This window comes from Anopheles gambiae, chromosome 2, assembly GCF_943734735.2.
Source record: "Anopheles gambiae chromosome 2, idAnoGambNW_F1_1, whole genome shotgun sequence".
In the NCBI taxonomy this organism is placed as follows: Eukaryota; Metazoa; Arthropoda; class Insecta; order Diptera; family Culicidae; genus Anopheles; species Anopheles gambiae.
The window spans coordinates 61241689-61252789 of record NC_064601.1 but is presented as its reverse complement, the minus strand read 5'-3'; the positions used below and the strand labels follow the sequence as shown (position 1 = coordinate 61252789).

The 11101-nt window shown below is 49.2% G+C and overlaps 1 long non-coding RNA gene across 1 annotated transcript; it reads left to right on the top strand.

Moving 5' to 3' along the window:
- Positions 1-2182: 2182 nt before the first annotated feature.
- LOC133391775 (uncharacterized) lies at positions 2183-3133 on the top strand. Its single transcript, XR_009765243.1, has 3 exons — positions 2183-2583; positions 2649-2739; positions 2828-3133. It is a non-coding gene; the product is annotated as an uncharacterized LOC133391775 (long non-coding RNA).
- Positions 3134-11101: the final 7968 nt, after the last annotated feature.

Genomic DNA, 11101 nt, shown 5'->3' with positions numbered 1-11101 from the left:
CCCAAGTAAGCACGGAGGAGCTGAGCCGGAATCGATACGAGCACACACCAACTGGTTGAATTTGAAGACAGATGTTTTAACCAACAGATCCACAATACACACCTTCAAACATTGTTTCCGGGATTAGGCATCTCCGAGCTACCAAACAGCTAAATTATCGTAAGCGACAAACGGAAAGAATGAAAAGGAGGGAAAGGAATGAGGAGGGAAAGGATGAAAAGGCGAGAAAGGAAGGAAAGGAAGGAAATGAGGGAATGGAGGGAACGGAGGGAAAGGAGGGAAAGGAAGGAAAGGAGGGAAAGGTTGGTAAGGAGGGAAAGGAGGGAAAGGAGGGAAAGGAGGGAAAGGAGGGAAAGGAGGGAAAGGAGGGAAAGGAGGGAAAGGAGGGAGAGGAGGGAAAGGAGGGAAAGGAGGGAAAGGAGGGAAAGGAGGGAAAGGAGGGAAAGGAGGGAAAGGAGGGAAAGGAGGGAAAGGAGGGAAAGGAGGGAAAGGAGGGAAAGGAGGGAAAGGAGGGAAAGGAGAGAAAGGTGGGAAAGGAGGGAAAGGAGGGAACGGTTGGAAAGGAGGGATAGGTTGGAAAGGTGGGAAAGGAGGGTAAGGAGGGAAATGAGGGAAAGGAGGGAAAGGATGGAAAGGAGGGAAATGAGGGAAAGGAGGAAAAGGAGGGAAAGGAGGGAAAGGAGGGAAAGGAGGGAAAGGAGGGAAAGGAGGGAAAGGAGGGAAAGGAGGGAAAGGAGGGAAAGGAGGGAAAGGAGGGAAAGGAGGGAAAGGAGGGAAAGGAGGGAAAGGAGGGAAAGGAGGGAAAGGAGGGAAAGGAGGGAAAGGAGGGAAAGGAGAGAAAGGTGGGAAAGGAGGAAAAGGAGGGAAAGGAGGGAAAAGAGGGAAAGGAGGGAAAGGAGAAAAAGGAGGGAAAGGAGGGAAAGGAGGGAAAGGATGGAAAGGAGGGATAGGAGGGATTGGATGGAAAGGAGGGAAAGGAGGGAAAGGAGGGAAAGGAGGGAAATAAAGGAAATGGTGTAAAGGAGGGAAAGGAGGGAAAGGAGGGAAAGGAGGGAAAGGAGGGAAAGGAGGGAAAGGAGGGAAAGGAGGGAAAGTACGCACAATCAAATGTATTTCGAACCACCAATTGGGACGAAAAAGTTACTGCAGGTATATTTCCATACCGTTTCAAACTGTTTCGTCGCTTCTCAGCCCAAGTAAGCACGGAGGAGCTGAGCCGGAATCGATACGAGCACACACCAACTGGTTGAATTTGAAGACAGATGTTTTAACCAACAGATCCACAATACACACCTTCAAACATTGTTTCCGGGATTAGGCATCTCCGAGCAACCAAACAGCTAAATTATCGTAAGCGACAGACGGAAAGAATGAAAAGGAGGGAAAGGAATGAGGAGGGAAAGGATGGAAAGGAGGGAAAGGAGGGAAAGGAGGGAAAGGAGGGAAAGGAGGGAAATGAGGGAAAGGAGGGAAAGGATGGAAAGGAGGGAAATGAGGGAAAGGAGGAAAAGGAGGGAAAGGAGGGAAAGGAGGGAAAGGAGGGAAAGGAGGGAAAGGAGGGAAAGGAGGGAAAGGAGGGAAAGGAGGGAAAGGAGGGAAAGGAGGGAAAGGAGGGAAAGGAGGGAAAGGAGGGAAAGGAGGGAAAGGAGGGAAAGGAGGGAAAGGAGGGAAAAGAGGGAAAGGATGGAAAGGAGGGAAAGGATGGAAAGGAGGGAAAGGTGGGAAAGGAGGGAAAGGTTGGAAAGGAGGGAAAGGAGTGAAAGGAGGGAAGGAGCGGAAGAAGGGAAAGAAGGAAAAGGAGGGAAAGGAGGGAAAGGAGGGAAAGGATGGAAATGAGGGAAAGGAGGGAAAGGAGGGAAAAGAGGGAAAGGATGAAAAAGAGGGAAAGGAGGGAAAAAAAGGGAAAGGAGGGAAAGGAGGGAAAGCACAATAATAAACGCACCAACTGGCTCTTGGCAAATAATGCCTTCATTATTTTTTTTTCAATTGAATTTATACTCTAAAAATGCTGACCGTCGTCGATCAGCATTTTCTTCTTAGCCTATGTTTTCCAATAAATCGTTAAGTTCCATTTAATCGTTAAGCGCGTTTAATCGCTGGCGCGTTGCATAACGTAGCTATTCAGCAAGTATTGCTACGCTTGTTTTTAAGGCTAAATTATCGTAAGCGACAGACGGAAACCCAACCAGCAAAACCGAAGCTATTGGAAAACTTTCCTGTGTGCCAAAGCGAGAGAGCATGTCTTCTTTCTCTAGATTTTGGACAGCACAACGCCGATCGTGTGGCCTATGAACGAAAAACGGGAGAAGGGGAAACCGATATCCTTCGAGTGACACACACGCATGCATCTGCATGCGTATTCCGCTGAACCGAGACTACACATCTCTCTCGATCTCCCATGATTTTTCTGCTATCGCGTTCATCCGGGTGTTTGGCATCCTCAGTCTGTCCAGAACTTTCACTGTGGAAGGATGTGCTGGAGTGATGTGTGATTTCTTGTGCCCCGCACTTTGCTCGATTACGTCTTGTGCCGTGTTCCTTCTTCTTCATTTATGGAATGATTTATCCTTGTAAATTTCTAAGGTAAGTTTCTTATCCTCGTGTGTGCTTCAATGGATACATTCAACTAACGCTTGTCGTCTAAAAAGTTACAGTGCACGCGCATGTTAATCGACGGTTGCCAACATCCCGCAAAACGATCGACGGAAGGAAAACGGTGTCCGGTTTTAAAATATAAAGGTAAGCGTTTCTATAATCCTATGTGCAAAATATTGTTTAGTTTTTTTTTTTAAACATGGATTAATTATTGGTTAATTTTCATCAACAGATTTCATTATAGCTCTTTCGTAGAAGAGCGCACTTCAAGGACGCCTAGGATACGGCTAAACATGCGCAGCACCAGTCCGTGACGTCATTTCCAGACAGGCGCCGGCTGAACACGCGCCGCACCAGTCGAGGATATCCTAGCGCAGAGGGTAGAAGGAAGAACGAGAGGAAGGGTAATAGAAAGCAACCGCAGCATTTGGAAGGGGTGAAGCATCCTGCCGTATATAGAGTGTGAGTGTGCCAAAACGCATGTGGAAAGAGTAACACCAATAAATAGCATGCGAAAATGTGCATAAAGCAAAAAGAAAAAGCGTCACTACTACAACCAGCAATCCGAAAATATAAGGGGAGGGAAAAATACAAATGTATGCGTGAGCAGGACCAGCAATCCAAGCATTTGAATGTGTGCGTCGGTTTGTGCCGTGCTGAAAGTTTTTACTTTAGCTGCTGCTAGTGTAAAAACTTAAGGAAAGCTTAAAGTAAAAATTTTTTACACGAAGCGTCTTCGGAAATTGTTGGCTGGGAAGGAGGGAAAGGAGGGAAAGGAATGAGGAGGGAAAGGATGGAAAGGCGAGAAAGGAGGGAAAGGATGGAAATGAGGGAATGGAGGGAACGGAGGGAAAGGAGGGAAAGGAGGGAAAGGAGGGAAAGGAGGGAAAGGAGGGAAAGGAGGGAAAGGAGGGAAAGGAGGGAAAGGAGAGAAAGGTGGGAAAGGAGGGAAAGGAGGGAAAGGAGGGAAATGAGGGAAAGGAGGGAAAGGATGGAAAGGAGGGAAATGAGGGAAAGGAGGAAAAGGAGGGAAAGGAGGGAAAGGAGGGAAAGGAGGGAAAGGAGGGAAAGGAGGGAAAGGAGGGAAAGGAGGGAAAGGAGGGAAAGGAGGGAAAGGAGGGAAAGGAGGGAAAGGAGGGAAAAGAGGGAAAGGATGGAAAGGATGGAAAGGATGGATAGGATGGATAGGAGGGAAAGGAGGGAAAGGTGGGAAAGGAGGGGAAGGAGGGAAAGGAGGGAAAGGAGGGAAAAGAGGGAAAGGAGGGAAAGGAGGGAAAGGGGGGAAAGAAGGGAAAAGAGGGAAAGGATGGAAAGGAGGGAAAGGAGGGAAAGGAGGGAAATAAAGGAAATGGTGTAAAGGAGGGAAAGGAGGGAAAGGAGGGAAAGGAGGGAAAGGAGGGAAAGGTGGGAAAGGAGGGAAAAGAGGGAAATTACGCACAATCAAATGTATTTCGAACCACCAATTGGGACGAAAAAGTTACTGCAGGTATATTTCCATACCGTTTCAAACTGTTTCGTCGCTTCTCAGCCCAAGTAAGCACGGAGGAGCTGAGCCGGAATCGATACGAGCACACACCAACTGGTTGAATTTGAAGACAGATGTTTTAACCAACAGATCCACAATACACACCTTCAAACATTGTTTCCGGGATTAGGCATCTCCGAGCTACCAAACAGCTAAATTATCGTAAGCGACAGACGGAAAGAATGAAAAAGAGGGAAAGGAATGAGGAGGGAAAGGATGGAAAGGCGAGAAAGGAAGGAAAGGAAGTAAATGAGGGAATGAAGGTAAAGGAGGGAAAGGAGGGAAAGGAGGGAAAGGAGGGAAAGGAGGGAAAGGAGGGAAAGGAGGGAAAGGAGGGAAAGGAGGGAAAGGAGGGAAAGGAGGGAAAGGAGGGAAAGGAGGGAAAGAAGGGAAAAGAGGGAAAGGAGGGAAAGGAGAGAAAGGTGGGAAAGGAGGGAAATGAGGGAAAGGAGGAAAAGGAGGGAAAGGAGGGAAAGGAGGGAAAGGAGGGAAAGGAGGGAAAGGAGGGAAAGGAGGGAAAGGAGGGAAAGGAGGGAAAGGAGGGAAAGGAGGGAAAAGAGGGAAAGGATGGAAAGCAGGGATAGGAGGGATAGGAGGGAGGGGAGGGAAACGAGGGAAAGGAGGTGAAGGAGGGAAAGGAGGGAATGGAGGGAAAGGAGGGAAAAGAGGGAAAGGATGGAAAGGAGGGAAAGGAGGGAAAGGAGGGAAATAAAGGAAATGGTGTAAAAGAGGGAAAGAAGGGAAAGGAGGGAAAGGAGGGAAAGGAGGGAAAGGAGGGAAAGGAGGGAAAGGAGGGAAAGGAGGGAAAGGAGGGAAAGGAGGGAAAGGAGGGAAAGGAGGGAAAGTACGCACAATCAAATGTATTTCGAACCACCAATTGGGACGAAAAAGTTACTGCAGGTATATTTCCATACCGTTTCAAACTGTTTCGTCGCTTCTCAGCCCAAGTAAGCACGGAGGAGCTGAGCCGGAATCGATACGAGCACACACCAACTGGTTGAATTTGAAGACAGATGTTTTAACCAACAGATCCACAATACACACCTTCAAACATTGTTTCCGGGATTAGGCATCTCCGAGCTACCAAACAGCTAAATTATCGTAAGCGACAAACGGAAAGAATGAAAAGGAGGGAAAGGATGGAAAGGCGAGAAAGGAAGGAAAGGAAGGAAATGAGGGAATGGAGGGAACGGTGGGAAAGGAGGGAAAGGAGGGAAAGGAGGGAAAGGTTGGAAAGGAGGGAAAGGAGGGAAAGGAGGGAAAGGAGGGAAAGGAGGGAAAGGAGGGAAAGGAGGGAAAGGAGGGAAAGGAGGGAGAGGAGGGAAAGGAGGGAAAGGAGGGAAAGGAGGGAAAGGAGGGAAAGGAGGGAAAGGAGGGAAAGGAGGGAAAGGAGGGAAAGGAGGGAAAGGAGGGAAAGGAGAGAAAGGTGGGAAAGGAGGGAAAGGAGGGAACGGTTGGAAAGGAGGGATAGGTTGGAAAGGAGGGAAAGGAGGGAAAGGAGGGAAATGAGGGAAAGGAGGGAAAGGATGGAAAGGAGGGAAATGAGGGAAAGGAGGAAAAGGTGGGAAAGGAGGGAAAGGAGGGAAAGGAGCGAAAGGAGGGAAAGGAGGGAAAGGAGGGAAAGGAGGAAAGGAGGGAAAGGAGGGAAAGGAGGGAAAGGAGGGAAAGGAGGGAAAGGAGGGAAAGGATGGAAAGGATGGAAAGGAGGGAAAGGAGGGAAAGGAGGGAAAGGAGGGAAAGGAGGGAAAGGAGGGAAAGGAGGGAAAGGAGGGAAAGGAGGGAAAGGAGGGAAAGGAGGGAAAGGAGAGAAAGGTGGGAAAGGAGGAAAAGGAGGGAAAGGAGGGAAAAGAGGGAAAGGAGGGAAAGGAGAAAAAGGAGGGAAAGGAGGGAAAGGAGGGAAAGGAGGGAAAGGATGGAAAGGAGGGATAGGAGGGATTGGATGAAAAGGAGGGAAAGGAGGGAAAGGAGGGAAAGGAGGGAAATAAAGGAAATGGTGTAAAGGAGGGAAAGGAGGGAAAGGAGGGAAAGGAGGGAAAGGAGGGAAAGGAGGGAAAGTACGCACAATCAAATGTATTTCGAACCACCAATTGGGACGAAAAAGTTACTGCAGGTATATTTCCATACCGTTTCAAACTGTTTCGTCGCTTCTCAGCCCAAGTAAGCACGGAGGAGCTGAGCCGGAATCGATACGAGCACACACCAACTGGTTGAATTTGAAGACAGATGTTTTAACCAACAGATCCACAATACACACCTTCAAACATTGTTTCCGGGATTAGGCATCTCCGAGCAACCAAACAGCTAAATTATCGTAAGCGACAGACGGAAAGAATGAAAAGGAGGGAAAGGAATGAGGAGGGAAAGGATGGAAAGGAGGGAAAGGAGGGAAAGGAGGGAAAGGAGGGAAAGGAGGGAAAGGAGGGAAAGGATGGAAAGGAGGGAAATGAGGGAAAGGAGGGAAAGGAGGGAAAGGAGGGAAAGGAGGGAAAGGAGGGAAAGGAGGGAAAGAAGGGAAAGGAGGGAAAGGAGGGAAAGGAGGGAAAGGAGGGAAAGGAGGGAAAGGAGGGAAAGGAGGGAAAGGAGGGAAAGGAGGGAAAGGAGGGAAAGGAGGGAAAGGAGGGAAAGGAGGGAAAGGAGGGAAAGGAGGGAAAGGAGGGAAAGGTGGGAAAGGAGGGAAAGGTTGGAAAGGAGGGAAAGGAGTGAAAGGAGGGAAGGAGCGAAAGAAGGGAAAGAAGGAAAAGGAGGGAAAGGAGGGAAAGGAGGGAAAGGATGGAAATGAGGGAAAGGAGGGAAAGGAGGGAAAAGAGGGAAAGGATGAAAAAGAGGGAAAGGAGGGAAAAAAGGGAAAGGAGGGAAAGGAGGGAAAGCACAATAATAAACGCACCAACTGGCTCTTGGCAAATAATGCCTTCATTATTTTTTTTTCAATTGAATTTATACTCTAAAAATGCTGACCGTCGTCGATCAGCATTTTCTTCTTAGCCTATGTTTTCCAATAAATCGTTAAATTCCATTTAATCGTTAAGCGCGTTTAATCGCTGGCGCGTTGCATAACGTAGCTATTCAGCAAGTATTGCTACCTAGCAACACTTTGTTTTTAAGGCTAAATTATCGTAAGCGACAGACGGAAAGGAGGGAAAGGAGGGAAAGGAATGAGGAGGGAAAGGATGGAAAGGCGAGAAAGGAGGGAAAGGATGGAAATGAGGGAATGGAGGGAACGGAGGGAAAGGAGGGAAAGGAGGGAAAGGAGGGGAAGGAGGGAAAGGAGGGAAAGGAGGGAAAGGAGGGAAAGGAGGGAAAGGAGGGAAAGGAGGGAAAGGAGGGAAAGGAGGGAAAGGAGGGAAAGGAAGGAAAGGAGGGAAAGGAGGGAAAGGAGGGAAAGGAGGGAAAGGAGGGAAAGGAGGGAAAGGAGGGAAAGGAGGGAAAGGAGAGAAAGGTGGGAAAGGAGGGAAAGGAGGGAACGGTTGGAAAGGAGGGATAGGTTGGAAAGGAGGGAAAGGAGGGAAAGGAGGGAAATGAGGGAAAGGAGGGAAAGGATGAAAAGGAGGGAAATGAGGGAAAGGAGGAAAAGGAGGGAAAGGAGGGAAAGGAGGGAAAGGAGGGAAAGGAGGGAAAGGAGGGAAAGGAGGGAAAGGAGGGAAAGGAGGGAAAGGAGGGAAAGGAGGGAAAGGAGGGAAAGGAGGGAAAGGAGGGAAAGGAGGGAAAGGAGGGAAAGGAGGGAAAGGAGGGAAAGGAGGGAAAGGAGGGAAAGGATGGAAAGGAGGGATAGGAGGGATAGGAGGGAAAGGAGGGAAAGGTGGGAAAGGAGGGGAAGGAGGGAAAGGAGGGAAAGGAGGGAAAAGAGGGAAAGGAGGGAAAGGAGGGAAAGGGGGGAAAGAAGGGAAAAGAGGGAAAGGATGGAACGGAGGGAAAGGAGGGAAAGGAGGGAAATAAAGGAAATGGTGTAACGGAGGGAAAGGAGGGAAAGGAGGGAAAGGAGGGAAAGGAGGGAAAGGAGGGAAAGGAGGGAAATTACGCACAATCAAATGTATTTCGAACCACCAATTGGGACGAAAAAGTTACTGCAGGTATATTTCCATACCGTTTCAAACTGTTTCGTCGCTTCTCAGCCCAAGTAAGCACGGAGGAGCTGAGCCGGAATCGATACGAGCACACACCAACTGGTTGAATTTGAAGACAGATGTTTTAACCAACAGATCCACAATACACACCTTCAAACATTGTTTCCGGGATAAGGCATCTCCGAGCTACCAAACAGCTAAATTATCGTAAGCGACAGACGGAAAGAATGAAAAAGAGGGAAAGGAATGAGGAGGGAAAGGATGGAAAGGCGAGAAAGGAAGGAAAGGAAGTAAATGAGGGAATGAAGGTAAAGGAGGGAAAGGAGGGAAAGGAGGGAAAGGAGGGAAAGGAGGGAAAGGAGGGAAAGGAGGGAAAGGAGGGAAAGGAGGGAAAGGAGGGAAAGGAGGGAAAGGAGGGAAAGGAGGGAAAGGAGGGAAAAGAGGGAAAGGAGGGAAAGGAGAGAAAGGTGGGAAAGGAGGGAAATGAGGGAAAGGAGGAAAAGGAGGGAAAGGAGGGAAAGGAGGGAAAGGAGGGAAAGGAGGGAAAGGAGGGAAAGGAGGGAAAGGAGGGAAAGGAGGGAAAGGAGGGAAAGGAGGGAAAGGAGGGAAAGGAGGGAAAGGAGGGAAAGGATGGAAAGGAGGGATAGGAGGGAAAGAAGGGAAAGGAGGGAAAGGAGGGAAAGGAGGGGAAGGAGGGAAAGGAGGGAAAGGAGGGAAAAGAGGGAAAGGATGGAAAGGAGGGAAAGGGGGGAAAGAAGGGAAAAGAGGGAAAGGATGGAAAGGAGTGAAAGGATGGAAAGGAGGGAAATAAAGGAAATGGTGTAGAGGAGGGAAAGGAGGGAAAGGAGGGACAGGAGGGAAAGGAGGGAAAGGAGGGAAAGGAGGGAAAGTACGCACCATCAAATGTATTTCGAACCACCAATTGGGACGAAAAAGTTACTGCAGGTATATTTCCATACCGTTTCAAACTGTTTCGTCGCTTCTCAGCCCAAGTAAGCACGGAGGAGCTGTGCCGGAATCGATACGAGCACACACCTACTGGTTGAATTTGAAGACAGATGTTTTAACCAACAGATCCACAATACACACCTTCAAACATTGTTTCCGGGATTAGGCATCTCCGAGCTACCAAACAGCTAAATTATCGTAAGCGACAGACGGAAAGAATGAAAAGGAGGGAAAGGAATGAGGAGGGAAAGGATGGAAAGGCGAGAAAGGAAGGAAAGGAAGGAAATGAGGGAATGGAGGGAACGGAGGGAAAGGAGGGAAAGGAGGGAAAGGAGGGAAAGGTTGGAAAGGAGGGAAAGGAGGGAAAGGAGGGAAAGTAGGGAAAGGAGGGAAAGGAGGGAAAGGAGGGAAAGGAGGGAAAGGAGTGAAAGGAGGGAAAGGAGGGAAAGGAGGGAAAGGAGGGAAAGGCGGGAAAGGAGGGAAAGGAGGGAAAGGAGGGAAAGGAGGGAAAGGAGGGAAAGGAGGGAAAGGAGGGAAAGGAGGGAAAGGAGGGAAAGGAGGGAAAGGAGGGAAAGGTGGGAAAGGAGAGAAAGGTGGGAAAGGAGGGAAAGGAGGGAACGGTTGGAAAGGAGGGATAGGTTGGAAAGGAGGGAAAGGAGGGAAAGGAGGGAAATGAGGGAAAGGAGGGAAAGGATGGAAAGGAGGGAAATGAGGGAAAGGAGGAAAAGGAGGGAAAGGAGGGAAAGGAGGGGAAGGAGGGAAAGGAGGGAAAGGAGGGAAAGGAGGGAAAGGAGGGAAAGGAGGGAAAGGAGGGAAAGGAGGGATAGGAGGGAAAGGATGGAAAGGAGGGATAGGAGGGATAGGAGGGAAAGGAGGGAAAGGAGGGAAAGGAGGGGAAGGAGGGAAAAGAGAAAAAGGAGGGAAAGGAGGGAAAGGAGGGAAAGGATTGAAAGGATGGAAAGGAGGGATAAGAGGGAAAGGATGGAAAGGAGGGAAAGGAGGGAAAGGAGGGAAATAAAGGAAATGGTGTAAAGGAGGGAAAGGAGGGAAAGGAGGGAAAGGAGGGAAAGGAGGGAAAGTACGCACAATCAAATGTATTTCGAACCACCAATTGGGACGATAAAGTTATTGCAGGTATATTTCCATACCGTTTCAAACTGTTTCGTCGCTTCTCAGCCCAAGTAAGCACGGAGGAGCTGAGCCGGAATCGATACGAGCACACACCAACTGGTTGAATTTGAAGACAGATGTTTTAACCAACAGATCCACAATACACACCTTCAAACATTGTTTCCGGGATTAGGCATCTCCGAGCTACCAAACAGCTAAATTATCGTAAGCGACAGACGGAAAGAATGAAAAGGAGGGAAAGGAATGAGGAGGGAAAGGATGGAAAGGCGAGAAAGGAAGGAAAGGAAGTAAATGAGGGAATGGAGGGAAAGGAGGGAAAGGAGGGAAAGGAGGGAAAGGAGGGAAAGGAGAGAAAGGAGGGAAAGGAGGAAAAGGAGGGAAAGGAGGGAAAGGAGGGAAAGGAGGGAAAGGAGGGAAAGGAGGGAAAGGAGGGAAAGGAGGGAAAGGAGGGAAAGGAGGGAAAGGAGGGAAAGGAGGGAAAGGAGGGAAAGGAGGGAAAGGAGGGAAAGGAGGGAAAGGAGGGAAAGGTGGAAAGGAGGGAAAGGAGGGAAAGGAGGGAAAGGATGGAAAGGAGGGAAATGAGGGAAAGGAGGAAAAGGAGGGAAAGGAGGGAAAGGAGGGAAGGGAGGGAAAGGAGGGAAAGGAGGGAAAGGAGGGAAAGGAGGGAAAGGAGGGAAAGGAGGGAAAGGAGGGAAAGGAGGGAAAGGAGGGAAAGGATGGAAAGGAGGGAAAGGAGGGAAAGGAGGGAAAGGAGGGAAAGGAGGGAAAGGAGGGAAAGGAGGGAAAGGAGAGAAAGGAGGGAAAGGAGGGAACGGTTGGAAAGGAGTGATAGGTTGGAAAG